General features: G+C 46.1%; 1 long non-coding RNA gene across 1 annotated transcript; it reads left to right on the forward strand.

Annotated features, from left to right (window-relative positions):
- Positions 1-327: 327 nt before the first annotated feature.
- LOC143664362 (uncharacterized) lies at positions 328-4,643 on the forward strand. Its single transcript, XR_013166405.1, has 3 exons — positions 328-417; positions 4,310-4,531; positions 4,630-4,643. It is a non-coding gene; the product is annotated as an uncharacterized LOC143664362 (long non-coding RNA).
- Positions 4,644-27,726: the final 23,083 nt, after the last annotated feature.

Consider the following 27,726-nt stretch of genomic DNA (forward strand, 5'->3'; position numbering starts at 1 on the left):
AAGGGGAGTGGGGAGGCAAAGAAACAACTCTAGGCCCCTCAGGGACCCATTATGGTGTGAGCCAACCTGAGCGCTGGTCCTGAGACCCAAGTGACCTTTGCCTTTCCCACATTCTTCTCATCCCCAGCTCTCACTCTCTGCTTTCCTCCTCCCTGTTTGTCTTTAAGGCACAGAAATCACCCCAGAGAGCTGTGCCACTGGTTTGGAGACCTTTGCACCTTAATTGATGTAATAATGGCAACAAAATGACAACAATAAAACATCTGCAAGCTTTTGCCATTTACAAACTCTATCCTATCTTTTGTGTTTTTTTGTTCCTAATAGCATGCTGGAAAAACATTTAGGGATTATTTTTCTTCTCCCATGAGGAAATGAAGTCTCTGGTAATTAAATGACTTTCCCAAGAATCCACTGCTGGTAAGAAGTTGAGCCAGGACTTCAAGCCAGTTCTGAGCTCTTCCTAAATTCATTATTTCCATCCCCATGTACATAGTACAGTGCCTGGTTCTAAGATTGGGGAGAAAGCCAGAGGGCCAGCTTGAGCCATGACTAAGGGGGAGAGAGCTCAAAAAAAGGCCCCACCCTTTGACTGTACCTTTTTTTTTTTCTCTCAATTTGACCATTGGAAGTCCTATCGTGTGTGATGCCTGCTTCTTCTAATGTCTTTCTACCACTGCTTTCACAAGTACCAATTCAACATAGTAATTTACAGTTTTGTTTAAAATACTCCTCAGACCCCTTTTTCAAGTTGGTCAAGAGATCTAGAATTGGACACCCAAGTATAAATCTTCACCTCACTTCCATTAACTGTGTGACCTTGGGCATGTTCCTCAACCTCTCTGAGCCTCAGGTTCCCTCTGCAAAAAAGGAGATGGTAATATTTTCTACTAGAGAGGGATGTGTGAGGAATCCATAAAATGCATATAAAGCTCTTTGCACAGTGCCTGGCAAATAATACCTGCTCCACTAATGGCACTATTACTAATAGGAGGACTACAATGATGATGATGATGGTGATGATGATGATGATTGTATTAATTTAACCATTGATCTACATCAATCAAACACAAAATCCGAGTGGCAAACAACAGCAAGCATTTAAGTAGCTCTTGTCGGCTGGGGATTGACTAATCACGGGTCACACCAGCAGGGCTGCTCTACTCCACGTGGCTGCCGTCCCCATCCTGGGCCCAGCAGACTCATGCTGATGCCACAGGTCCTAAAGAGAACACGCTGAATTGCCCAAGTGCATTTCAAGTCTTTGCTCATGTTACATCTGCGGAATCTTCCATTGGCCAAAGCAAGGCACATGACATAGAGATGTAGACCCAGGCCACAATGAGAGGGGACTTCAAAGTTGCGTGCCAAAAAGGGTGGAAAGTAACCCCATTACTGGGGAGGGAGCGAAGAGGCAGACCCATACTTCAATCTACAATGAACTCAGCTGGGCTTATTTTCTTTCATACCCACTGAGACACGTATAGAATTAAGACTATTACGACAATGGAATCAGCCTCTATCTTCCTTGTCACAGTGATTTTTCCTAATAGATTGTGTGTCTTTTAAAACCTAGCCAGGGGAATATATGCAAGGCGTTTCTTTTCTGTACATATAACCCATGTATTGTTGGGCAAGTATGTATGCTTAGGCATATGTGCTTACTGCATGAATAAAACTGCAGAGACCATTTGACGACTAAAGGACTAGGATAAGAAGGCCATTTGAAACTAAATCATACAAAGAACTGCTAGAAGAGCAGTGGATACATCAGTGTGTGAATTAGGTTCCATCACTTTGGAAAGCCACTCAGAATTATCTAATAAAGTCAAAGAAACTCTGGGACGTATGACCAAGGTACACACATCAGAATTTCATCACAGCATTGTGTATCACAACCCAAGCCTATCACAACCCAGCTGTCCATCAGCAATAGAATGGATAAGTAAACTGCAAAATAGTTACACAATGGAATACTATACAGCAAGTGAGTAATATGTGCACTATATAGCTATAAACAACAAGGATGAACCTTATTAACAATATGCAAATTAAAATGAATACTACAGTATGATTACATTTAGATAAAGTTTACAGACAGGCAAAGCTAAACCATATTGTTCAGAGATGGATATACAGGTAACAAAACTAAAAAGAAAAATCAGGAAAAGCAATATGGGGGTTACAACTAAGGAAGGGGAAGGAATATTTGGCAGGGAACCTAGGGACTTCCGGAAACGGCAAAGTTCTATGTCCTGGCTTGGAAGGAGTTTTATGGGAGTTGCTTCAGAGTTATTTATTGCACTTTTCTGTATGTAAAATTTCACAATAAAAAAGTGTTTTCTTAAGTAGTGTTAGAGGGTGCAGGGGTGTTTTGTCTGGAGAGAGAAAACATGGGTAAGCATAAAACCTGTCTTAAAATATTTGAAAGACTGGAATGTGGAAAGCCAGGACCAAAGTTCAGATGCTTCAGGGCGACAAGTGTTGGCTCATTATAAAGAAGAATTTCCAATAACCAGAAATCTTCAAAGAAGGAGTACCCTTTTGGGGAGAGGTAAGTTCCTTCTTATTTAATTAAAGGATTCAAAAGCACATGATGGAGACCTTGGCAAGGATTTTGGAGGAGTCAGTGTCAGAGAGGCCTAGAGCAGGGAGGGTTGGGGTTGACGAATTCCAAGAGGCAAGGGCAGTGTATAAGAGTGAGGCTTTTGTAGTCAGCCAGACCTGAGTTTGACACCCCCATTCCTCCACTAATTAGCTCAGTGACCTTGGGCAAGTTACCTGACCTCTCTGAACTTCCATTTACTCAATCGACAAAGATGGTGCATATAAATTACTTAGTACAGTCCCTGGCACTTAACAACCTTTTGACAAAGATGGTCATTATTATTAATAAAACGAGTTTCTTCCAAACTTGAGATTCTTAGATTCTCTGCATCCATAAGTGTTTGTGCTTTAGGAGTCAGGTTTCTGTTGCACTAAATCTGCATAACAACCTGCTCTTGCAATGGCTTACAAAATCAAGTATTTATTTCATGAGCATATGGGTCTATGAGCCAAATGTGACTCTAGCTAGGTGGGTCTCCCGGCTTCAGTTAGGTTCAGGTCTGCTCCACATAGCTCTCATTCCAAGACCAAGCAACCTGGGGCATGTGCTTTTCATGACGGGATAGAAACCTGTGAAGGTCAGGTGGACACACATCATCCCATTAAGGCCTCCCCTCAAAACTGCTTCACTGTCACCTCCGCCACTCCATCATCCCATGCAAGACGCATGGCCAAGCTCAACACCAGTGAGGCAGAAATGTGAGCAGCACCTGTGGCAGCGGGGAACGCAGGACAGTGAAGAATTAGGAACAGCAATCCTTTGTAGCACCTGCATTTCTGGGGAATATTTAAGAGTGAATTTCTCTAATATGGAAGAATATATTTTTAAAAGCATCTTCTACATAATCAGAACCCGTGAGGCTATAAAATAGAAGGTTCAGAAAACTCAGGCTAACAGTTAACAGTGAAAATGTAATTTTCCTATTTTACTGGCTTATATAATAAAATCATTGCATCGTTGATGAGTTTTAATGTTCCATGGTGTGTCACTGAGGAGGTAACTGCAGAGTTCTGGGGGCATCCATCCTAAGCCTCACACTCACCTATTAGCCATAGGAGCCCAGGGCTCGGCTATTACCCGTTTGGAAATGGCTTTTGCTTTTCCTGTACTCTGGGACTCAGGCAAGTTGAGATTTCTATTTAAGGACCAGCTTGTCTCTTGGCCAAGCAAAGGTGTTTGGAGGGGTGGCCAGAGGAGTCTGGAGGCAGAGAAAGAAGCCAGGTACATATGACCACAGCATGGTCTTCTCCTCCAAAGAATTTTAACCAGCTCAGCCAATGTCAAACCCAGTGGGGCAAGGAGGTGGGGCAGAGCACCATTTGGAGAGCAAATCTTGATAATCAGTCACTAGCTATTTTAACTGTATTTTTTTTCTGTTTCTGATGAGGATGGGTTGGCCTACACATAACAAATTCATCTCAACTGGTTTGAGCAAAAATCAGAATGTATTGGTTCATGTAAGTGAACAGAGAATGGGCTTCTCATAGAGAGATTTTGTAAATGAAAAAGAGGGTAATGGATATTGGACAGAAAAAAATATATATCCACTATACTCTACCCTCATCAACAACACATCTCCTGCCACAAAATGGTGAGCCTTTGCATATAGAAAGTCACCATATTTTTTTCCCCGTTTGAGAAATGGTGGTCTGTGGGGTGTGAAGAAATTAACTGGAATTTTTCTCTTTGTAACTGCTTTGACAGTGTGGAAATTCAGAGTGAAAGAACCTCAGAGTGGAGCAAGGAGGACAAAAGATGGTTGATCAAAGGTGGTTGAATGAAGAGGCCTGTCTTTCCTCCACGCACTGGACGTGGTTTCAGGGACCTGCATTTGCCATCCAGCAGAGCCGCTTGCTGAGGACATGAACTTGATCAAGTCCCTCCACCTTTTTGACCTTCAGTTTCTTTATCTTCAAAACAGAGATAGTAAGAATACCTAACAGACAGGGTGGTTTTGAGAGGCTTCATTAGGCACAAAGACACATTATTATTAAAAAAAAAAAAAATCCACTTCCTTTTCCCAGGAAAACAAATGCCCCTGAGACCAAGAGGTATTTCTCCTTGAGCACAACCTTGGATGGAGTCTTACTTCTCTTGGCTCCCATCTCATGATTTCTTCTAGCCTGCCAGGAAAACAGGTTTAGCCCATGTGTGTGACCAGCTCAGGGGTAGAAAGACAGAATGCTTGTGCATGGGAGGCACCTTAGACCCTGACCCAGTGGGAATTTCCATAACTGGCATTTGCAAGGAGAATGGTGGCTATACTGCACCATCTCTGAAACATTTCCAGGTGGGCCTGAGAGAGAAGCAGATTGCTGGTGGTGGTTCCTGAAAGGGACAAGGTGTTCACCTCCTCCACCAAGGGCCCGGTCTTTGGGGATAAAGGGGAAGCCCTTCTCTACGGATGGAGCTGGATGAGAGAAGAGGGAGCTGGCAGCAGCCCTTCACTCCTGCACTGCGTCAAAGGATGCCTGCCTTGTGCAAGGAATGTAGGGTGCTGGAAATAGAACTGATGGGGCACTGCTAACCGAGTCTACCAGTAACTTGCTATGTGAGCTAGAGAAATTCACTTCGGCTCATCTCCAAATAGGGCTGGATTTGGGACCCCTGAAGTACCTTCCAGAGAGGCAGGTGGTGCAGTGTTTACGAGGAAAGAGAGAAAGGCCTGGCATCCAGAGCTGAAATGCTATCTCTGCCACTTATCTGCTTCAAGCCTTGAGGTAAGTCACTAAAGCATTCTGTACCTTGGTTTTCTCTGCAGAAAAATGAAGCAGACCATCTCTCGGGATGGTTGCGAGAATGAAGTAAGGGAACACATGCAGGGCTTCTGGAGCAGTCCCGGGCATGGAATAAACTTCCCATCAGTGTCGGCTACGTTGTTATTATTCCGGCTGAAGATGCTAAACCACTTTGCTCCTTTTTTAAAGTGCTTTATGTGTGTGTGTACGCTGCGAGGGCTATTAGGTTGACTATGCGAGCGCATAATATACGGGATGGGGGAAGCAGTAAAAGCACAATCTATGCGGAGATGCCAGGCAATGTGGCAACTGGAGAGGATCCAAGAAGGAAGTGTAGACATGATCAAGAGTAAGGCGGACACAAGGCACCTCCCGGCAAGAAAGACTGAGGATGGATTAATTCACTGCGGTGGAGGTGGAGAGGTTACGGAGACTGCTCAGGGACCAGCTAGCTCTCCCTGCCCGGGAGAAACCTTTGTGGGAGACACACTAACTGAGCTTCTGGATGATTCAATGGGAAACAAAGAGCTGGTGGAATTTTCACCCACCTGGCAGAAGAGAGTGCATCCTTGTCTTTCTTCTAGGCTGTAAACTCACTGTGAGTTTTTGTCCCATGAAGTCCATGTCACCCCTTATGCTTCCCTAAGTAAGATATGAAGGTAATATTCGGGTTCTTGGACATCTTATTTCCAGGAGAATGTGATGAGAAACTTTAGGGAAATTTCAGGAAAGTTTAAAACAATGCATTTTGTCCTGTGTGACCTTGAAAATGTGGCTGCCCATCTCTGCACCTCAGTTTCCCACCTCATAATTAGGGGCTGGGATGAGAGTGTAGCAAATGCTCACCACCACTTATTGGATAGCGTGTCAGGCTCTGCCCCCGAAGCCACATCGCTCTGACATCCAATGACCTAAAAAATAATTGAAAAAGCAAAGTTCAGTCAAGAGAGCACCTTCTGTCTCCATGATATTGGACATCCCACCTGATTTTATTTCGGGAACCAATGATTTGCAATTACCAGAGCGGTGTTCCAGCCGGCAGGAGAATGCCCTGAAGGGATCAGATCTTCAGATGGCTCAGGGTGCAGAGGCTCATCTCCCTGGCTTGGAGGCTAGAGGCTGGTTTTCCCTTTGACCAGCTGCATGACTCTTTGGTCTAGGTCTCTCCTTCTCAGACCCTGGCCCCAAAGGAGGACCCTGTATTGGGCAGGGTGAGTAACACTGTAGTAACAATGACCACCCTGAAGGCTTGTTTCTTTCTCCTGCTGTCCGTGCATTGCAATGGGGGATCTCTGCTGCCTCACCTTCACTCCGGGACCCAGGCAGATGAAGCCGCTCTCTGCAGACGTGCTTCCACAATTGCTGCAGCAGGAGGAAGGGCATTCTGGAGAGTGTTGCACAGACCATTAAGTGTAAGGCACACACATCACTTCCCTTGACAACTACTGACTTGGCCCCATCAACCTTAAAGGTTCCAGGAAATGCAAACCACCCCCACCCTGTGCGCCCATAAGGTGGGAATGGAAATACTCAGCCACAGTGACCACCGCAGTCCCCTTCTTAGCTGCCTGGGCATGAGCCTCTTACCCAGCCCGAGCAGCTCACCTTCTGCCAAGACCTCCTTCCACTTCTTCCCACCTTAAGTGGCATCATGGTGTTTTTTTTGTGGGCTGGGGGTGGGCAGGCAGAGGAGAGAATGCAATCCTCAGCTCTTCCTTCAAGAAACAAATAGCTCCCTGACATCCGCAACCCATTACCAAGATAATTCGGTCTCTGTAGTCTTTCTCATTACATGCAAACCAATGTTATTATTATTGTTTATCATTTATATGACACAACAAGTATGTGCCGTTCTCATTCTGGTTTGAGATTGGCCCCCGTTCAGCTCTAGCATCTGCCACTTGCTTCTCTCGTTCCCAGCTCCTGCCCTTGGGTCTCCTGCCCTGCTGCCCGGACACCCCTGTCCACCCTGGTCTTGCTGCCTGGGCCCCACACCCCTCACCGTTAGAACAGCTCCCTAGCAGCACTTCCTTTCTGCGTCTGGTGCAGTGTCTGTGATCTGGGTGGCGAGGGGTGCTGCTGGAACAAGCCTGAGCTTGGAGCCTTGGGCTAGGGGCTAATCTCCCACCCTCCACCCTCTGCAGCCTCCGTTTCCCCAGCTGGGGAGGAGTGCTCCCAATTTCTGCCCTGTCTGCTAGGATCAAGTGAAATATAAAGCAAATATAAAAAATAATAACCTTCATTATGCTTTTCTGCTTTGAATACTTCAAGGGAAGGGATTGGGGGACTTCACTAGCTCAATGTACATTAATATCAGTGGGGTCAGGGGTCCCTAAAGAGCCAGCAACTCAATTTGAGGAAAGTCATGAGCAAATAGATTGGTGATCACCTTGTCCCAAGTCTGCCCCCGGGATCCCCAGAATGACACAATCTGCCATTTCATTCATTCATTTAACCAATACTACCTGGATGCCCAGTGTGGGCTGGCACTGTCTTAAGCATTGCCGCATAGCGGATGCCATCCTGGGGTTTATGACGTGGCTGAGAGAGAGACAATCAACATGAACGTGAGTAAGCACTAGCTCTCCTATGGAGGCTGATGGGATGGAGCCTGGCTGCCCAGGTTTTCTGATTTTGGGTGATTGTGTCCTCTGCTGAGCACCACCCTTCCTACTGCCCCTGTTTGGGTGGCCAGCTGTTCTCGTTTGCCAGCGGCCGGAATGTAACACACTGGAGACAGATTGGCTTTTAATAAAAGGGGATTTATTTTGTTAGTTCTTCAGAGGAAAGGCAGCTAACTTTTAACTGAGGTTCTTTCTTGTACAGGAAGGCACACGGCGATCTCTGCTGGCCTTTTCTCCCCGCCTCTGGGTTCCAACAGCTTTCCCCGGGGTGATTCCTTTCTGCATCTCCAAAGGCCCAGGCTGAGCTGTGAATGCTGAGATTAGGTATGCTGAGTTGCTTGGGCTGTGCTACGTTGAGTCTCCCATTTAAGCCCCAGTCAATTAAATCAAACATCATTCATTGCAGCAGGTACGCCTCCTAGCCGACTGCAGATGTAATCAGCAACAAATGAGGTTCATGTACCATTGGCTCATGTCCACAGCAACAGCGCTAGGCACCTTCACCTAGCCAATTTGACACCTGAACCTAACTACCACACTAGCCATCCATCAAAGTTTCACTGGAACTTCATCCCTTCCTGAAATGCCATGTTCCCTCCAGCTGGAAAGTATCCCTCCCACCTCAAATGACACTCCTCCCTTTGTACTACCCATCTGTATTTTGGAGCCATCATTTGTAAGTCCTCAATACCAACTGTAGTGGGCAGATATTCATTATCCACATTTTACAGATGAGGAATCTGAGACTCAGAGAGGTGAAAGAAATATCCAAATATGGATCGCAATCTTTCTCCCTCCAAAGTCTGGGCTCCCTCCACTGGGGCACATGTCCTCCATCTGTCTCTTATGCTTCAGGGATAAGTGTCCATCTTGTTTACTGCTGCATCCCCTCACTGAGACCAGTGCCTGGCACACAGAGGGTGCTCAGTAAATACAGGATGGCTGAGCTAGTGAATGAATGCCAGACTGGTAAACAGCAAGTCTGCAGGAACACGTGCAAAAGGAAGGGAGGGAGGAAAAAAGGATGCCACTTTCAAGGAGCCAGCGGTCAAGTCCAGCCATGAAGCAACAGATAATAACCCTTCTTGCTTTCCCCTGAATTCCTTGAGGGAACTAACCATTCCCTGAGGGATCCTAGATGACTCTCACTGGGAGTGTCCCCATGGTCACCTCTTCCTGCCTGCCGGAAGCTGGAGCTCCCTTTCCAGGATCTGAACCAGCCCTGCTCACCAATTAAGATAGGTTGGAGCTTGTTAAGAGCCCAGAAAGTTCATGCTAATGAGGAGTCGGGCAGCCCAGAGCAGGGAGTGAGTATCAGGCAGAGAATCCCAGGAGGCGTCCTCACCCACTTTCTGTGCACCCTGCTTTCTCCTCAGCTTCTCCAGATGGCACCCAGGACTGGGTTTGTCTAAGCACTGCCATATGGATCCTCAAAAGATCCATGATCAAGGGGGAAATGAGTAGGCAAGATTCCATGCTATAACCCTTGACTTTTACTCACTGATTGCTATCAGGTATTGCTGGTAAAAATGAAGTCATACTGAATTAGGGTGAGTCCAATACTGCACATGTCTTTATAAAGAGAGGAGAAGAGTGAGACAGACACAGACAGAGACACAGGGATGATGCCACATGAAGACAGAGGCAGAGACTGGAGTTAGGTTGTCACAAGCCCAGGAATGCCAAGGATTGCTGGTAATCTCCAGAGGCTAGGAAGAAGCAAGGAAGGACTCTCCCCTAGAGCTTTCAGGGATAGCATGGCCCTGATTTTGGACTTTTAGCCTACAGAACTGTGAAAGAATACATTTCTGTTGTTTTAAGCTACCCAGTTGGTGGTGCCTTGATACAGCAGCTCTAGGAAACTAATACAGATGGAAGCAAGTGACATTTGCTGCTGTCTACACTTCCAGCACTGTTTCAGTTGTGTGGCTGCTAAAACAGGTATCTACAATGGGTTGATGGATAAAATAAAGAGAATTTATTGACTCACAATTTTGAAGCTTGAAGTCCAAAATCAAGGTATCAACAAGGCAGTGCTTTCTCCCAGAAGACAGTGCTGTTCTGGGGCTGGCTGCCCATGATCCTCGGGCCTTGGCTTCTCCATCCCATGGCAATGCACATGGAGGCATCTTCTTTCTTCTTCTGGGATGATTGATTTCCAGTTTCTGGCTGTAGCCCATGGCATCTCTCTCCACCTGACCTTCATCTTCTTCTCAAGGACACCAGTAGTTTTGATTAAAACTCAACCTGACTTAGGGACCTAACCTTAACTGAAGTAACACTTTGAAGAGCTCTCATTAACAATGGTCCCTACCCACCAGAATTGGACCATGACTAAAAACATGTCCAAACTGGGGTGCACAATTCAACTCACCGCAGGCCTGTTTGAGAGGGACCCATGCATCATCCCAACTCCCTACCACCACCACCACCGCCGGTCACTGTGGTCATCACCACCTCCCTCATCATCACCAGCTCCATCACCATCACTGGAAAGCTTTCACCACCACTCATACTCATCACCCCACCCTTGACACTCTGCACCGACTGCATGGAGAACCTCTCAGTGAGTCTTCACATTGCCTTTGGGCCTGGGGGACCTGGATGACATCTGTGCCGGTTCTCTGTCATCTCTGGGACACTTTGATCAAACGTGGCCCCAGGGGAAAGGGCTTGGCGAGTTGATCATGACCATGGGGGTGGTGATATCCCCAAGTAGCAGATACTTTCTCCTTCAAAATCCTGACCTTTGGTTATGCCCCAGCAAATGGAAGATTGGGGTCCCAAAGCCTGCCAACTCAGATGGCCCTTCCTTTGTTCTCCATCATTGCTGCATTGATTACACTGTCTTTTTAGTGTGTTCCTCTTTCCTGCTGGACCACAGCCCCCTCACAGACAGGTCTGCACCTTTTTCATCTGATTACCCAGTGTGAAGCTCAGTGCCTAGAACTTAACAGCCATCAGTGAATGTCTGTTCACCTGAGATGTTGGAACGGGGAGCATTTTCTCATTAGATCCCTGAGGTCAGGTGGGCATCAGTGCTTCCTTCCAAGAGGATTGTCTTGCATGATAGAAGCTGCTGCTTGGTCCAGCCCTTGCAGTCTGGCTTGGCATGCCTGGCAGCAGGTAGGCCTGTGTCAGCTTCAGAAATGAGGTCACTCACCAGCGCGCCTGCCACTGCCTGAGTCTCACACCTATCTCTTACTCAATGAGTTGTTGTTTTAAAATGTGTTTTCCAGGGAATTAGTGTGGGTTTTTCCCTTTCTCATTTTTGTCTCCGCTCTTTCTGTGGGGCTTAGGGGCACAGCTGTCAGCAGGCTAGAGACTGCTAGGGGGTTGCAGGCAGCCCATCCACTGAGCAGCCAGCTTCCCTGGGCTCACCCAGCTCTGCCAGTGAGATAGCCAAGTATTACAGCCACTGTCTTCCATTGTTCTGCCCCCAAAGCCAGCCAGAGCAGGGCCAGGCCCTCTCCTCTGGGAACCCAATCAGCACGGCTGCTGAACACACCACTTCTTCCAAACTCTGCCTTCTTCCCGCTCTCTGCCCTGCCCTCCATCCTCCGAGTCTGTGCCCAAGCCATCTTTACCCTCAAGACCTCACTCTACTATGAAACCCACCCGGGTCTGCTCTCCTTTTTCACCCCCTGTTCACACAACCTGCCAGCCCCTTCTAAGCTCCCCAGGGATGGGTAACATGTCTGTGTATGGTTCTTTCAACCAACACTTTCTGAGCACCTACTAAGTGTCAGACCTGGAGATATGTTGGTAAACAGGACAGACACAGCTGCCATCCTCCAGGAGTTTATTTATGTTTAGTTGGAGAGAAAGAGGTGGGGGAAGTACCCAGATAATAAAATAACTACAAACGATGCTAAAAGACATAAAGGGGGAATAAAAAACCTCATAGGTGTGAGGATAGAGAACTACAAGGAGGGAAGGACCCACCTTGACAGGGCTAGGTCAGGGATGGTCTCTAAGGCATCAGGTAAGGTCTTCTAACACAGTGACAATTGATCTGAAACTTGAAGGATGAGAAGTCCATCATGGAAAGACTAAGGACAGGGACTTGGAGGAGGAGGCATCCTGGGGGACGAGGATGGGGTGACGGTGTCAGATCCCACCTGGTAAGCACTGTGGATTCTGCTTGTGTGCAAGGGGGAGATGCAGAAGGGCTTTAGGTAGAGGTGGGAAACCATCCCCTTTCTATCCCCAGTGTTCACACCTGCACTTTGTAGGTACTGGAAAATACCTTCTGAATAAATGAGGAAGAGGTTTTGTTGGCTCCTTGTACCTTTGTACTTGTTCCGCATTGGCTTTGCTATGCTGCTAGAACGTGAATTCTGATGCTAGGTAGGGGCGGGGCCTGTCCATTCAGCAGGGCCCCAGTGAGATCCGGACCCTCTAAGAACCTGAATGGGTTGGTCTCTGCATGGTGGGAGCTTGAGTCTGTCTCCCAGTCTCTCAGTGCCTCCTCCCCCAATCCCTCTTTTCCCTCCTCCCTCTGTTTCTCTATCCCTGAAAATCAGTAACAGTCCCTTCTGCTTCCCTGTTCCTGGAGCCTGACAGCTCAGAGAATGTTGACATGAGATGGTTCTGCAAAGTCAGGCAGGTACAGAGCCTTCCCCGCACAGACTGCATCAGTCACAGTGGCATCTGGAATCTGATTTGTACATGACATGTACAGGGCTTCAGAAACAGAGATGTCAGGCTTCAACTCCCACTCCTCCACTTAAACAAGCTGTGTGACCACCAAGTCCCTCAACCTCTCTGAGCCTGTTATGTTGCCTGTGAAATGGGTGTTTTGAGGATTCAGTGAAATAAGGCAGTGGCAGCCCTTAGCAGTGTCTCACACTTGGCAGATATTCCTTAAGTGGCAGCTGCCATTCTAATTAGTACAATGGCCACGAAGCCCTCATGACAATCCTGCAAGGAAGGATTCTCTCTGCTTTAGAGATGTGGAAACTGAGGCCAAAGATGAAGCCACCTGCTCCAGGTAACTCAGAGACAGTAACAGGGTCTCCAGTCTAGGCTTTCTGACCTGGGATCCACACTGTACCTCGCAGCCCTGGCTCCCACCGTAATGGAAAGGCCACTCTCTCCCGGCAGCCTGAGCTGCAGCTTCCTAAACGCCACTTACTCCAGACAGATCCTTGAGTGAACACACACAGCCTGAACTCCCAGGGGACACCTTTTCTTTGATTGTTTCCCTGAGGAGCTCCAAATTTAAGAAAGGGAGCAGGTGGAGTCCAGGCGAGATCTGGAGAAGCCAACTGCTGACAGTAACAATGCATTTTTACCAAATTACCGACTCCCAGCATCTCCCATTAAGGAGCGATTCCCTGGAAGGCAGACACACTAACAAGACACTTCTTAGTTCCCATTTTCCACTGCCAATGGGGAAGGCAGGAGAGCTAATGTTTGGGGGAGCCACATTCTTAAATACTGGCGGAGGGAAGAGGGTAGGTTGAGAAGGACTTCTCCAATCTTTGCGGATCTTGAATGAACCTTTGAACAGGCTTTAAAAAAATAAATGAAGGGAAAAATTTTAAAAAGCTCTTTTTAAGGATTTGGCAGGTTTGATTAGTGGTTTTGAAAGCTCTAAGCAGCCACTTAATTGGTGCGCCCTCTTGACAGCTGGCGAGTAGAAGGTAGCTGCAGTGGACTGGCCTGGCCTTTTCCTCTTCTACGTGTCTTTTCCAAGATGGGTCATTGGCACTGGGCTTGCTGACCCCCCATCTGCTGCCCACGGTGCCCTGTGGATGCAGGCATGCCAAGCGGGCAGATGGAGGCAGAGAACTTCCAGGTTCCTAAGGGTTCTTGCAGTATGCTGGAAGCAGTAACCAGAAGGGAAGTTAGAGGGTCTACAAAGTGATGGGCTTGGACAGAGGTGGGGGGTCGGGTGAATTTATGTGCACAGTGAGCCCTCTGTGGGGCTGCCTTGCCTTCAATTCAGACCCTTGTCATTGGGAGGGACTCATGGTGTCACTATAAGAGTACAGATTTGGAGGTCAGGCGGGTCTCAGTTTGAATCATGAATCTGCCCCTTTTCAGTTTAGTGACTTTTGCAAAGGGAGATCTTCTCTGAGCCTCAGTTTCAGCCTCTATAAACTGGGGGCAGTTATCCCCTTTTCACAGGGATATTAGAAGTAAATAATTGAGTGCCTGTGAAGTGCCTGGTACATAGAGAGTGCTCCAATAAGGTGAATTTTCTCCACCCCCAGCTTCTGTGCCTTTACTCTTTTCTCCTTGAGTATCAGGAACAATATAAGTTAGGGATGAGAAAGACATGGTTAGGACATGTGAAAAAGACAAAGGTTTTAGGAAACAGTAAGAATATTGTGAGTCTCCAGTGAGATGAAGGGACCCAAACAATAACAAGATTATGTTGGCCACATTAATCAAGGTAGAGTGGCTAGAATGTGGGAGGCGTTTGTCTTACTGTACCTTTGTTCTAGTGCATCACACCTGGCAAGTGGTACCACCCTTTGGGCAAGATATTGCCAGAGGGATTGGATGTAGAGAGAGCATCCAGAATAGGGAGATGGACTCTAGATTATACCATGGGAAGGATAGTTGAAGAAATCAATCCTGGGTAGCCTCAGGAAAGACTGGATTGGGTGAGGGTAAGAGATATTTAGTAATCATCAAATGTCTGACTAGTAGTCTCCCAGAAACAGTTAAGTTAAGGGAAATGTTTTTTTAAAGTCAGAGCCAAGCACTTGAGAAATTTTTTCATTTATGTTACATTATGTGCCAGGCATTGTCCTCAGCCTAGGGAATAAAGTAATGAACAAAGCAAAGTCCTTGCCCTTGAGGAGCTTAATTACTAGTGAACAAGGGCTGCCTGGAGGTAGTGAGTCCCTGGTTGCACAGACTGGCCAATGTCTTGCAATGGGAAGGAGTATCAGGTGAAGGTTGGACTAAGCGACCTTGGCATTCTGTGGTTCCCTGACTTTCAGTTGACCATGGCCAAGATCTGGTCCCTGAGGAACAATTTGGCCAATGAAAGGTTTCCCTTGTCTGGGGTTGAGGCTGAAGCACAGGCCAGCTCTGGCCCTGACCCTTGGATTTGGGAAAAATGAATAGGGTGACAGTAGAGGGTAGGGTGAAGTGATGCCATCTATCTATCTACCTATCTATCTATCTATCTATCTATCTATCTATCTATCTATCTATCTATCTATCATCTATCTATCTTTCTATATCTTTCTAACCATCCACCCACCCCTCTGTCCCTCCATTCCTTCATCCTTCCACCTCTCCACCTCTCCACCTATCCATCCATCTGTCCATCTGTCCATCTGTCCACCCATCCATCTATCCACCTGTCTATCTCTCTCTCTTTCCATCTGTCTGTCTATCATCTGTCTTTCTATGTAGCTATCTATGTATCTATCTTTCTATCTATCTAATTTTTGCCTTCTTTTACTTCTGATAATAGCACCCTAACTTCCCTTGGGCACCCCATCTTCTTTCCTTCCTGGTCCAGGTGTGTTTTTGCTCCAGGGACAGGCATGTACTCCAGGCCTATCCAACCAGAGCATTGATTGGCTCGGGGATGGGCAAGGGACCCAAGCTGAGCCAACGGGAGACCATGGGAATTACAGCTGAACTTTAGCAGGGATTGGTGAAAAAGACAGAGACTCTTCCGCCTTAAGAGGGGAGAGTAGAAGGCGGGAGCTACTGGCAGCCATCTCACCACCATGAAGGGAGAACCCAAGAATACAGTCAGTGCAGAGGGCAGCAGGAGCAAGCAATGGACAAAGACCAAGTCCTGGATTTTACTGAGCCTGAAGCTCTTCCCCAAACTTACCTGTTGCTTGGTCACATCACCTGTTGAATCACCATTTTTTCCATCACTTGCCTCCAAAAGAGCTCTCCTTGATGGAAGGGGCATCTATGAAGTGTAACGCTGGTGACATGGTGGGAGGGAACCGTTTCAAAAAGGAGCAACAGGGACTCCATCAGGATCTCAGAGACTTCCCGGAAAGGGGTTATGTGGGACCCTTGAACATGTCCCTGTTCCTTAAGAAATTTGAAACTGGGCAGGAAATCCTTCAGTCATGCTGGTATGATGCTAGAAGCAGGGGGCAGATTAAAATGCATCTGAAATCTGTTCTCACCTGGTTGGTGGCTATTTTAGGGGGTGATTTTTGCACTCGCACACACAACTTATTTATCCCACCAGGCACCATGAGATAGGTTGCTGAGGCCCCTTGGGAGGCCACACTGCTGTGCCCTCTTATCATCATCATCATCATCATCATTATTATTGTTACTTAAAAAAAAAACCTTCAGTGATTATTAAAATCTCCAGCAAGGACAAGCAGACTGCAATGGTTCCCTTGTGCAAGGCCCTGACAGCGCACTTGAGTTGAATAATAATGCTAATTTGTAGCTAATGAGCTCCCCTCTTCAGCTAGCAGGTCAGAAAGGGGTTGGTGACGGGAAGGCTTCCAAAGGGGTGAAGACTGTCATGCTGGTTCCCAGGCTCAGGGGATCTCCAGGCCCTGCCCCCTGATGCTGCGGGGATGGAGGCAGCTCAAGCTCTGCTTTGGCTGGGTAAGGTAGTGGGGAAAAAAAAAAACAGCCCAGCCAGACTAGAACTCTTGCTGAGTTCCCATGCCCAGCATCTAAGCACAGCGGACCTGTTTGTGGGGGCTAGCCTGAAGGGGAATGGTGGAGGTGGGGGCAGATTCAGGCCTCTATGTGAGCTCCCGGCACCCCTGGGCAGCTATGCCAGTACCCGGGGAGAAGCCACCTGGGAATCAGAGGCCGGGGTTGCAGCACCGAATGAAGCAGAGGCATGAGGTGTCTTTGTGGATGGGAGGGGGCAGAGGTCAGGGTGTGGGTCCCCAGGAGAGAAAGGCAGAGTGAGGGGAAGGTGGTCTGTCTGTGAGCTGTGAACCACCTGTGTGCTGGGAGCATCTTCTGGGGCATTTGATCCAGTGACTTCAAACTGCACTGTGGAGCCCAGGACACCCGAGGGTGGAGGTGAAGGCAAGAGAGGAAGTAGGAAGGAACCTGAGGCAGTGGCCTCCTGCCCTTTTCCCCAGTGCAGCCCCATGTTCACCTGTCTCATCAGGACATGTCCGAAGATTTCATTCAAAGAGAGATTTCCGTGACTTAAAAAAAATTGAAGCTACTGACATTGTGTCAGCTCTTTCTCCCCCCGCCCCCTTTTGCAGATGGTTAAATTGAGACCCAGAGCAAAAGGACAACATTTTTACAGCTTAGTCCCCAACAGGACATAGGTGCACCTGTCCGCAGGTTGGAGCCTTGCTGGGGCAGAAGCTGGAGAAAACCCTTGCAGAGAGGAGCAGGAGCTGGTGGGACCCCACAGCGGGCTACAGAGATGGGGATGTGGGGAAAGCTGAGCCCTGAGGCCCCCAGCAGTCTGCATCCAGGCGGGAAGCTCAGGGCCCATTTCCCTGGACTTGGGCCAATGCAAGTACCTGGACGGGTTGTTCAGAGCATTCGGTCTGCACCAGAGGCTGGAGTCTACCTCCCTGGGGGAGCGGCGAGGGGGTTGGCTCCAGTGTTTGTCTGGAATTCTGAGTTTAGAAACTTAGGTGAAACTGAACTCTGTGACAGGGGAGATTGGTGGTATCTGGAGGGGTGATTGCAGAATCACTCCTTCTAAACCTCACTATCTCTTCCTGGCATGTTCGATGTGCCCTGGCTCTGTACTCACATGTGGCTGCAGTCCACCCTGCAGACAGCTGCCTGCATATCTGGGACAGCTATAGCAGGCCAAGGCTGCCACTTCCATAGTGCCAAGCACTTTGCAGAGCTGTCTCACCCTTACTATGAGGCTAAGTGAAGAGGGAGGACACCGAGGCTTAGAGAAGTTAGGGGACTTCCCACCTCACCATAGGATAGGAAGCTGGTGGCTGAGCTGGGTGGATAAAGCTGATCTGGCTCCCATGTGACTGTGCAAGTCCTGCCCCCATGCCCTCCTTGGTATTGCCCACAAGGATGACAGAGGTGAGACGCCTCCCAGAGGTACCACTTGTACCCAGGAGAGCCCTCTGGAAGACAGGGCTGCCATCATGCTGCCCCAGGTATTCCAGACTGTCCCTTCCCAGAGATGTTGCATTGGATATTCATGGGGAATCCACAAAATAGAGGGAGAGATTGCTGGTTTACAGGTTTAGGAAACCTTAAGTTAAACCAAAGTAAACAAGTTTATTTTTTTTTAATTCCAGTACTTCTCAGAGTTTTCACTGTGACTAGGTGCCCTGTGAACTCTAGGAAACAGACATGGTTTGCAGCATTTTCCATCCTCATTTGATCACTTTAATCTGTGAGGCTAGGTTCAGTTATGCTGCAGTAACAAATATCTCTAAGAAGTTCCCAGATTATAACCACAGAAGTTTATTTCCTGCTTACAACTTTGTGTCCCATACAAGTTGACAGGGGTCTCTGCTCATTGCTGTCATGTAGTGTCACTAGCAACTCTAGTGAAACCTGGCCAAAACTAGTCCTGTGGTCTTGCCCAGCCACAGGAGACCAGGGAGTGCACTGCCACCATGTGCACTGAAAGCAGAGCTAGAAAATGCAAGAGAACACCACAGCTGGGGGCCGTTCAGTCTGCAGAACAGGTGCTGACTTCCCCCAGGACCTGGTGCCTCTGTGGAGCCCCATTTGGGAAGGTGTCCCCGGATTTACCAGTGCCCTGGTCTGGACCAGAGGCAAATCTCCTCTTGAAGTTCTGGAGTTCTTTCCTCCCGCCTCCCACGGACAGCCCAGGAGTAATAGCTGCCCATGTCCTCCCTTCATTCTCCCTCAGTGTACTTGCCCTTGTCACTTCCCATTAGACACAGGCTAAGCCCTCTTCACGAGCCACCTTCAAAGAAGGAAATCTCACCATAAGCATCTCAGTGATTGCCTGACAGCTAAGGAGTCTGTAATTACCAGGAGCATACAATGGGATCCGAGCCTGTCATTTGCCCACAACAAACAGTCCTCACACATTGCAGCCTGAGGTGTAAATTTAGCCCACCTGAGTCAGAGCAGAGCTGGAGAGAGCCACAGAGTTGGAAATCGGTACCCACGGTCAGTGCCACCCTCTGCTGGCAGTCCAGCTCAGCACAGCTGGTATGAGAAGCCTATGCTCCTCGGGGTGGCGGGTGGGTAGAACCCATCAGAAACTTCACAGATGAGGGGCTGTGATGCCCAGTGGTCAAAAGCACGGGCACTAGATCAAACAAGCTGTGTGACCTTGGGCAAAATGTGAAACCTCTCTGATCCCTAGTTTCCTCATCTGTAAATGGAGATATTAACAAGACTAAAGCAGCCACTGCTGGATAAAGCAGACATGACTGGGCCATATTGAATCATGTTGTTGTTGAGTGGTTGCTGATGTCACTACTAAAGTCTGATGAAAGGACTGGCGTAGATGGGACTCTGAAGGCCTGGGCTCCAACCCTGGCTCTGCCCCTAGGCTGCCATGTGCCAAGGACACTCGGCTTCTTTAGGCCTTGGTTTTAACTTTATGTAAATAGGAAAATTTCCCCATATCTTTAGCAGTGCCTGCAAAGCCCTGAAGTGTCTGGCCAGCTCTGCAGCCTCTATCTTGCAGCATTCTGCTCCCCAGTGTCCCCATTTCATTTACACTGGATTTTTTCTTTCAATAGCTCTGAAATTAAACCATTCAGCTATGGTCGCATTAGTTCTATATAACAACCAACCTGGCAACTCAGTGGCTTACAATAACCAGCATTCATTCTCATGCCCACGGGCCTGCAAATTGGCTGGGGTTTGGCTTATCGAGGCTGGGCTCAGCTGGATGCTTCTGCTTCAGGTCATGGGTTGTCTGGGTCTGTATCCAGGCTGCAGATTGGGCTCGGATCTACTCCATGCATTTTCCCGCTGAAGCCCAAGTATGTTTCTATGGCAGATCGCAGAACACAATAAGCCACGTCAAGCTTCTGTTCACATCACATCTGGCCAAAGGTAGTCACTCGGTCAAGCCCAACGTCAGTGGGGTAGGGAAGTACGTACCACCTATGTGGAGAGGAAGGGAGACAAACATGCCGATATGATTCAAACACGCTATGCTCTCCCCCACGCAGCTCTGGGCCTTCACACATGTTTATTTCACTTGCAACACGCAGTCGGTACTATTCATGTCTCAGATGAGATATCACCTTCATCAGAGAAGCTGCCTCTGACCCTGCGGTGTAGATTCAACTTGTCATTATATGACCACAGCACCTCGTGGAGCTTCTAGTCCATACTCATGAACAAAATTCATGAATTTCCTGGATATTATCTATCAGCACATGGGGTGTCTATTCCCAACTTTTTCTCTGCTTTCCCTGTATCATGTATCTCATTATCTGGAAGGTTAAAATCCCCACTTTCCAGATTCATTAGTGGTTAAGATTTAGCATTTTCTCTGACCATAATGGAATGATGTGGGAAATCAATATCAAGCAGAGAGCTGGAAAATTTTTAAATATATGGAAATTAAATACCAACTCTTAAACAATCAGTGGGGCAAAGAAGAAACTGCAAGGGAAATCAGTAAATATCTTTAGACAAATGAAAACCGAAACACAGCAAATCAAACCTTATGGGATGCAATAAAGACAGTGCTGAGAAGTAAATGTATAACCCTAAATGTTAATATTAAAAAATAAGAAGGAGCTAAAATAAAAGACATAAGTGTACACCTGAAGGAATTAATCTCAAAGCAAGCAGAAGGTAAGAAATAACAAAGATTAGAGCATAAATAAATAAACTTGAGAATAAAACAACAGCAGAGAGAATCGACAAAACCAAACATTGTTTATTTGAGAATATCAGTAAGATTGACAAACCCTTAGCTAGACTGACAAAGAAAAAAAGAGAAGATGCAAATAAATAAAATCAGAAATGAGAGGGGAGACATTACTACTGACCCCACAGAAATAAAAAGGCTCAAGGGCACTATGAACAACCATATGACAGCAAAGTGAACAATCTGTGTGAAATGGAAAATTCCTAGAAACATATAAACAATCAATAGTGACTCTAAAAGAAATAGAAGACCTCAACAGATGAGTTACAAGTAAAGAGACTAATCTGTCATCAAAAACCTGCCAACAAAGAAAAGCCCAAAACCACTTGGCTTCATAGATGAATTATACTAATCATTCCAAGAAGAATTAATATCAATCCTACTCGAATGCATCCAAAAAACTGAAGAGAAGGGAACACTACTTAACCCATTCTATGAAGCCAATACCACAAAATTACCAAAAGCCAGATAAAGTTAAGTTACAAGAGGAGAAAATTACACACCAATTTCTCTTATGAATATTGATGCAAAAATCCTCAACAAAACACTTGCAAATCAAATTCAACAGCACATTTAAAGAATTAAAAACCATAATCTAGTGGATTTTCTCCTGGGTGTAAAGGTGGTTCAACATAAGAAAATCAATTAATGTAATACACTGCATTACAAAACAGAGGGGAAAAGTCAAATGATCATCTCGATTGATGCACAAAAGTTATGTGACAAAATCCAGCATCCTTTCTTGCTAAGAACACTTCAGAAAATAGGAATAAAAGGAAACTTCCTCAACATGATAAAGGTATAGATGAAAAACCCACAGCTAACATCATACCCAATGGCAAAGGAGTGAAAGCTTTCCCTCTAAGATCAGGAACAAGACAAGGATGCCCACTGTCACCACTGTTATTCAATGTGCTGGAAGTTCTAGCCAGATCAGTTAAGCAAGAAAAAGAAATAAAAGGCATCCAAACTGGAAAAGAAAAAATAAAACTTTCCTTATTTGTAGATGATATGATACTATATGCAGAAAGTCCCAAAAAAATTTACAACAAAGCTACTTAAGCTAATAAATGAGTTCAGCAAAGTGGCAGGATACAAGATCAACATTAAAAAAAAATTAGTACTGTTTTTATACTGACAACAAGCAATCTAAGGAGGAAATCAAGGAAAAAATCCCTTTACAATAACAACCAAAAGAATCAAACACCTGGAAGAAAATTTATCCAAGGATGTAAAGGATTTGTACACAGAGAACTATTGCTAAAAGAAATCAAAGAACACCTAAATAAATAGAAGGACATTCACGTTCATGGACTGGAAGACTAAATATCATCAAGATGTCAATTCTACCCAAATTGATTTACAGATTCAATGTAATCTTAATAAAAATTCCAACGGTCTACTTTGCAGAAATGGAAAAGCCAATTATCAAATTTATTTGGAAAGGTAAAGGGCCCTGAAAAGCCAAAAACATCTTGAAAAAGAAGATGGAAGTTGAAGGATTAACGCCTCCTGATTTTAAAGTGTATTACAATGCTACAGTGGTCAAAACAGCATGGTACTGGCATAAGGATGGATATTTTGGCCAAGAGAATTGAAATAAGAGTCAGAAATAGACCCTCACATCTACGGTCAATTGATTTTTGACAAGGCTGCCGAGTCAACTCAATTGGGAAAGAATAGTCTGTTCAATAAATGGAGTTGGGAGAACTGGATATCTCTAACCAGAGGAATGAAAGAGGACCTCTATCTCACACCATATATAAAAATTAATCAAAATGGATCAGAGACATAAATATAAGAACCAGGACTATAAAACTCTTAGAAGAAAACATAGGGAAGATTCTGCAAGATCTTGTAACAATGGTTTCTTAGACTTTATACCAAAAGCACAAGTAATGAAAGAAAAAACAGATAAATAGGATGCCACAAAATGAAAAACTTGCATGCTTCAAAGGACCTTGTCACAAAAATTAAAAGACAACCTACTCAATGGGAGAAAATATTTGGAAACCACATATCTGATAAGGGCTTAATATCTAGAATATATAAAGAAATCCTACAACTCAACTATAAAAAGACAAACAACCCAATTAAAAAAAATGAGCAAAAGACTTGAATAGGCATTTCTCCAAAGAGGAAATAAAAATCGCTAAAAAAGCACAGGAAAAGGTGCTCAACATCACTAGCTATTAAGGAAATGCAAATCAAAACCACCATGAGATATCGTTTCACACTAGAATGGCCACTATTAAAAAAACACACAAAAACCAGAAGACTACAAGCATTGGAAAGGTTGTGGAGAAATAGGAGCACTCATTCATTGCTGGTGGGAATGTGGTAAAGCCACTGTGGAAGACAGTTTGGCAGTTCTTCAGGAAGCTAAGTATAGAATTACCATATGATCTGGTCATTCCACTACTACGTATAAACCCAGAAGAACTGAAAACAGGGACTCAAACACATAGTTTTACACCAATGTTGATTGAGGCATTATTCACAATTGCCAAAGGATGCAATACCCCAAGTTTTCATCGCCCAATGAATGGATAAACAAAATTTGGAATATACACACAATGGAATATTGTTCAGCCATAAAAAGGAATGAAGTCCAGATGCATTGACAACATGGATGAATCTTGCTGGATGTCATGCTGAGTGAAATAAGCCAGACACAAAAGGATAAATGTTGCATGATCTCACTGATATGAGTTAATTATAGTAAGCAAAGTCATACAATTTGAACCTAGGTTACCACAGGAGAGACTGGGGTTGGAGAACGGGGAGTTGAAGCTTAACTTGTACAGTATTTCTGTGTAGGTTGATGGTAAAGGTTTGGAAATGGAGGATGGTGATGATAACACATTAGTTTGAGTATAAACAACAGCACTGAGCTGTAGAGATGAATGTGGTTAAAAGGAGAAACTTTAGGATGTATATATTACTAGAAAAAAATTTATAGATAAAACATAGGACTGTACAACACAGTGAGGCCTATTGTAGATAATGAACTACAGTCAGTAATACAAGTATAAGAATGGTTTTTCATGAATTATAATGAATGTACAATATTAATACAAGGTGTTAATAAGAGGGCGGTATATGGGAAAAATACACTGAAATAAATTATGGATGACAGATAATAGTAGGCTTTAATAATCGCCCACCAATTGTAACAAAGGTAACACTTAAAAAAATAGTACAATTATAGAAAAGTGTTGTTACCAATTGTAAGAAAAGTTTTGCCTCAATGCAAGATGTCGGTAGTGGGATGGTATATGGGAATCCTGTATTTTATGCATGATTGTTTTGTAAATCCACAACTTCTCTAATTAAAAATTTTTTTAATTAAAAAAGTTGTGGAAGAGGGGGAAGAATGAGGGGGAAGAACAAGCAGAATTTCAGTGTGTGTGGAAAGAAATAGCTAGGAATGGGGAATAGGTCCAAAGATGATGGAACATAATCCTTTTCCAGCTCAGAATGTTCCTTCCTCAAGCCTAAAATGGATATGGACACATCATCACGTGTCCCAGCGGACAAGGGGACATATGAACTCATCATCATCCAGGAGGCTAAGGACGAGGACAGAGGACCTGGGTATTTTGAATAAGGGAGAGAGGCACAGGACAGGCTTGGGATGCAACCCTCACATTAGACCTGGCAGGTCCACGTGGAGTGTGGGGGACCCAGGAAAACTTGAGCTACTGGAAATAAGCTTCTAGATGTCTCGAATTTGCTTGCTGTCAGCCCCTCTCCTTCCCAGTTGGGGCATCCTTGGCAGAAACTTTTCTTGCAATGATAAAGTTCTTTATGTACCTTCGAGAGCCTCTTGGCACCCCACCCCCACCCCCCGCTGACTGTGGGACCTGTTTGCTCCCCACCCCACCTCCAGGCCTTGGCAGAGGCACAGGTCACTCACTGATGGTGAGATGGAACAGTGGGAGAGCAGAATCTCGGGGGTCAGGTGTCCAGGATTCAGGTCTCAATGCTGACAACTTCTCTTACTGCCCCAAGGCTCAGTTTCTTCCTCTATAAAATGAGGATGACGATTCTTACTTCTGGGTACAACACCACAGGTTATTTTAAAAGGCTCAGAACAATGAAGAACTGAGTACATGATTGTTACTATTTTCAGTGCCAGCCCAACCCAGACTATTCCCTGGTCTACACTCCCAAATAACCCTGCCCACTCCACATACCTCCTCATATCACCCCACAAGACCCCAAACCCTTTTCCCAACATTCCCTGTTTCCATAACACTCTTAGTTTGGGGAGCTAATTTGAATGAAGAAGATTGATTAATACCAAATTATTACCTTTCTTTTGTGTCCCTTTTGTCATTTAGAAATGGAAACAAAAGACATTCTCAAGCTCAAGTCAAACATTTACCAAATTAATTCTCCGCAAGAAATTGTTTGAGATTTCAAGGGTTGGTGTGGGTTTTTTTTTTCTTTAATTTTTTTCTTTCCTTTCTTAACTATACAACATCATAAAGTAATTGCTTGATTAAAGGACGCGCAGCTTAGAGAGTGACACATTTTTTAAAATTAGAATGTGCCTGCCAACGGACACAGTTATGCAACTGGTTTTTTCTTTCCCAAACAACTTGATTCTCAAGGAGAAATGACAGAAAAGACAAGGGCACAGGAGAAAACCAAGATGCAGGGAGCAGGCGAGCTCCGCTGCGTGATGTGTCTTTGGTGACCCTGTTCCATCCCATTTCCCCAGGACCCCTCTCCTCACGCCTTCCTGGGGTCTGCGGCCACTCCACCCCACCCTACCTTCACTTATGCAAACCTGCTCTCAGGAAGGTCTGCAATGGGATCTGTGCTAAGACACCATTCAAACAACACTGATTCGGCTCCTAGTGGGAGGTAGATCTGGGCGGGCACCTGGCTAAATGAGGGCCCTGGACTTGGCCCATCCTTTAGGAGGTGTCCAGGCCAGCACGGGAGCAGGAACAGATAAGAGTATCATGAAGGATAAATGCCCCTGGGAAGGTCACAGGAATAGCAAAGCTCACCTCCGGCCACTGTCCCCAGGCTTACCCTGTTCCAGCTCCATGGCTTTTCCTACAGCCTCTGCCAGCACAAACTCAGCCCCCATCGGGTCTTTGCCCTCACACAGCCTTCATCTTAAAATGCTCTTCCTCTGGAACATCGCATAACTGCCTCCTTTGCACCAAATATCCCCACTTCCAAGAGACTTTCTCTGACCACTGAAGCAAGAGCAGTTCTCCTGTCTCCGCCCGGTCAGTCTCTCCCACTCCCCCTTTCCACTGTGTTCCCAGCACTTGCAACCATGGGCTCTTTAATTTGTTTGCCTGTTTTGATGGTTGTTATCTGTAGTTCCAAGGGCCGGGCCTCCTGTCTTGTGCTCCTCTGTCTCTCCATCGCTCTGAACAGAGCCTGGCATATTGTTAGTATCCAGTAAATTCTTGCTAATGGATGAAACCACTCAACCACTGCCTCACCTAAGGGGCTCGTTATTTTTTCAGGGATCCCATCTTTAAGCTACTCCAGGATTCCTGGAATGTGAGGGAGATAAGATGAGACTGGGCATGAGGGAAACAGGAGTTCCAGCCATGCCCCTACTCCTTAACTGACCGTGGCCTCACCTTCCCATCTGCAGTAGGAAGGATTTGGGTGAGATGACCCGAGAGGCCCCTCTTAACTCTGTCCACTCGGGAATCTGAAGAAGCTAGTCACAAAAGATACCGCATTTTATGATTCCATTTATATGAACTGAGCAAAAAAGAAAATTAAAGAAAGAAAATCTATATGGACACAAAGTAGATCAGCAGTTGCCAGGGGCTGGGGAGAAGGGATGATGGGTAAAGGGTAGAATGTGTTTTTTTGAGGGAGGAGGGTGATAAAAATGTTCTAAAATTGATTGTAGCGATGGCTTCACAACTTTTGGGAAGATAGCAAAACCCACTGAATTGTACAAAATTAAAAATAAGTGTGATGTAAAGCATTCCCTGGGAACTGCGACTGCGTGATTAGGAATGCGGTGCTAAGCACTGTGCCCTGTGGGAAGCTGACCATGACAAGCCATCTCCTCCATGTGAGCCCCCAGGGGTCCTTTGCAGGCAAGAAGGGAGCCAAAGTCAAGGTTGGGGTTCCTGGACTCTCTGCCCCCAGAGAGCTTAGCAGGGGACTAGGGATGAGTCTTGCCTGATTCCTGACTTCTTTGACAAAAGCCAGCATCTCTCCCTGGTACTTCAATTTCAAGACTAATCTGCAATTTCCTTTGGTGGGGGAATGGGTCTCCTGCCTCGGCCATGTGCCAGCCCCACTTCTCCCCGGGAAGGAGGGGCCTGTTTCAGCACTGCCTGGTATGCTTCCACCTGCTATGACAACAGACTCTCACATGGCACTCTCCATGGGGCAAGCTCTGGCTAAGCCCTTTACTTATATATAATCCTTCTAATCCACATATGATTTCAAAAACCCATTTTACAGGTAGGGAAACTGGGTAATGGCAAAGGTGAGTAGTTGGCCCCAGGTCACACTGAGTGTTCACAAAGCCAGGACTGGAAGCGGTCTGGATCCAGAGTGTGAGCTCTTAAGCCTGACACCTGCTGCTCCTCCCCTGGGAACAAGGACAAGTGACAGTCTGTGGTCTGGAAGGGCTGCCCCTTCCCGCCTCTCTGGGATTGAAGTGCAGGTAAGGACTTGGGGGCGTTTGACTCTTGCTGAGAAGCGTAAGCTCAAAAGCAGGAGGCCAGAGCCCTGGGTCCTGCCATGGGGCAGCTCTGTGGCCTGACTCAGCAATGACCGCGGTCACTGTCACAATGGAGGGCAGCTCTTCCTAGGTGCCGATCACGAGCCAGCAACTGAGCTAGGAGCACCCATGCATTATCCCTTGTGAGTTTTATAGCTGCCCTCAGAGGGGGACATTATTATTCCCACATTACAGATAAGATAACTGAGATCTGGGGAAGGTGAGGTCGCACTCGCAGGTTCAAG

This window comes from Tamandua tetradactyla, chromosome 2 (genome assembly GCF_023851605.1).
Source record: "Tamandua tetradactyla isolate mTamTet1 chromosome 2, mTamTet1.pri, whole genome shotgun sequence".
Taxonomy (NCBI): Eukaryota; Metazoa; Chordata; class Mammalia; order Pilosa; family Myrmecophagidae; genus Tamandua; species Tamandua tetradactyla.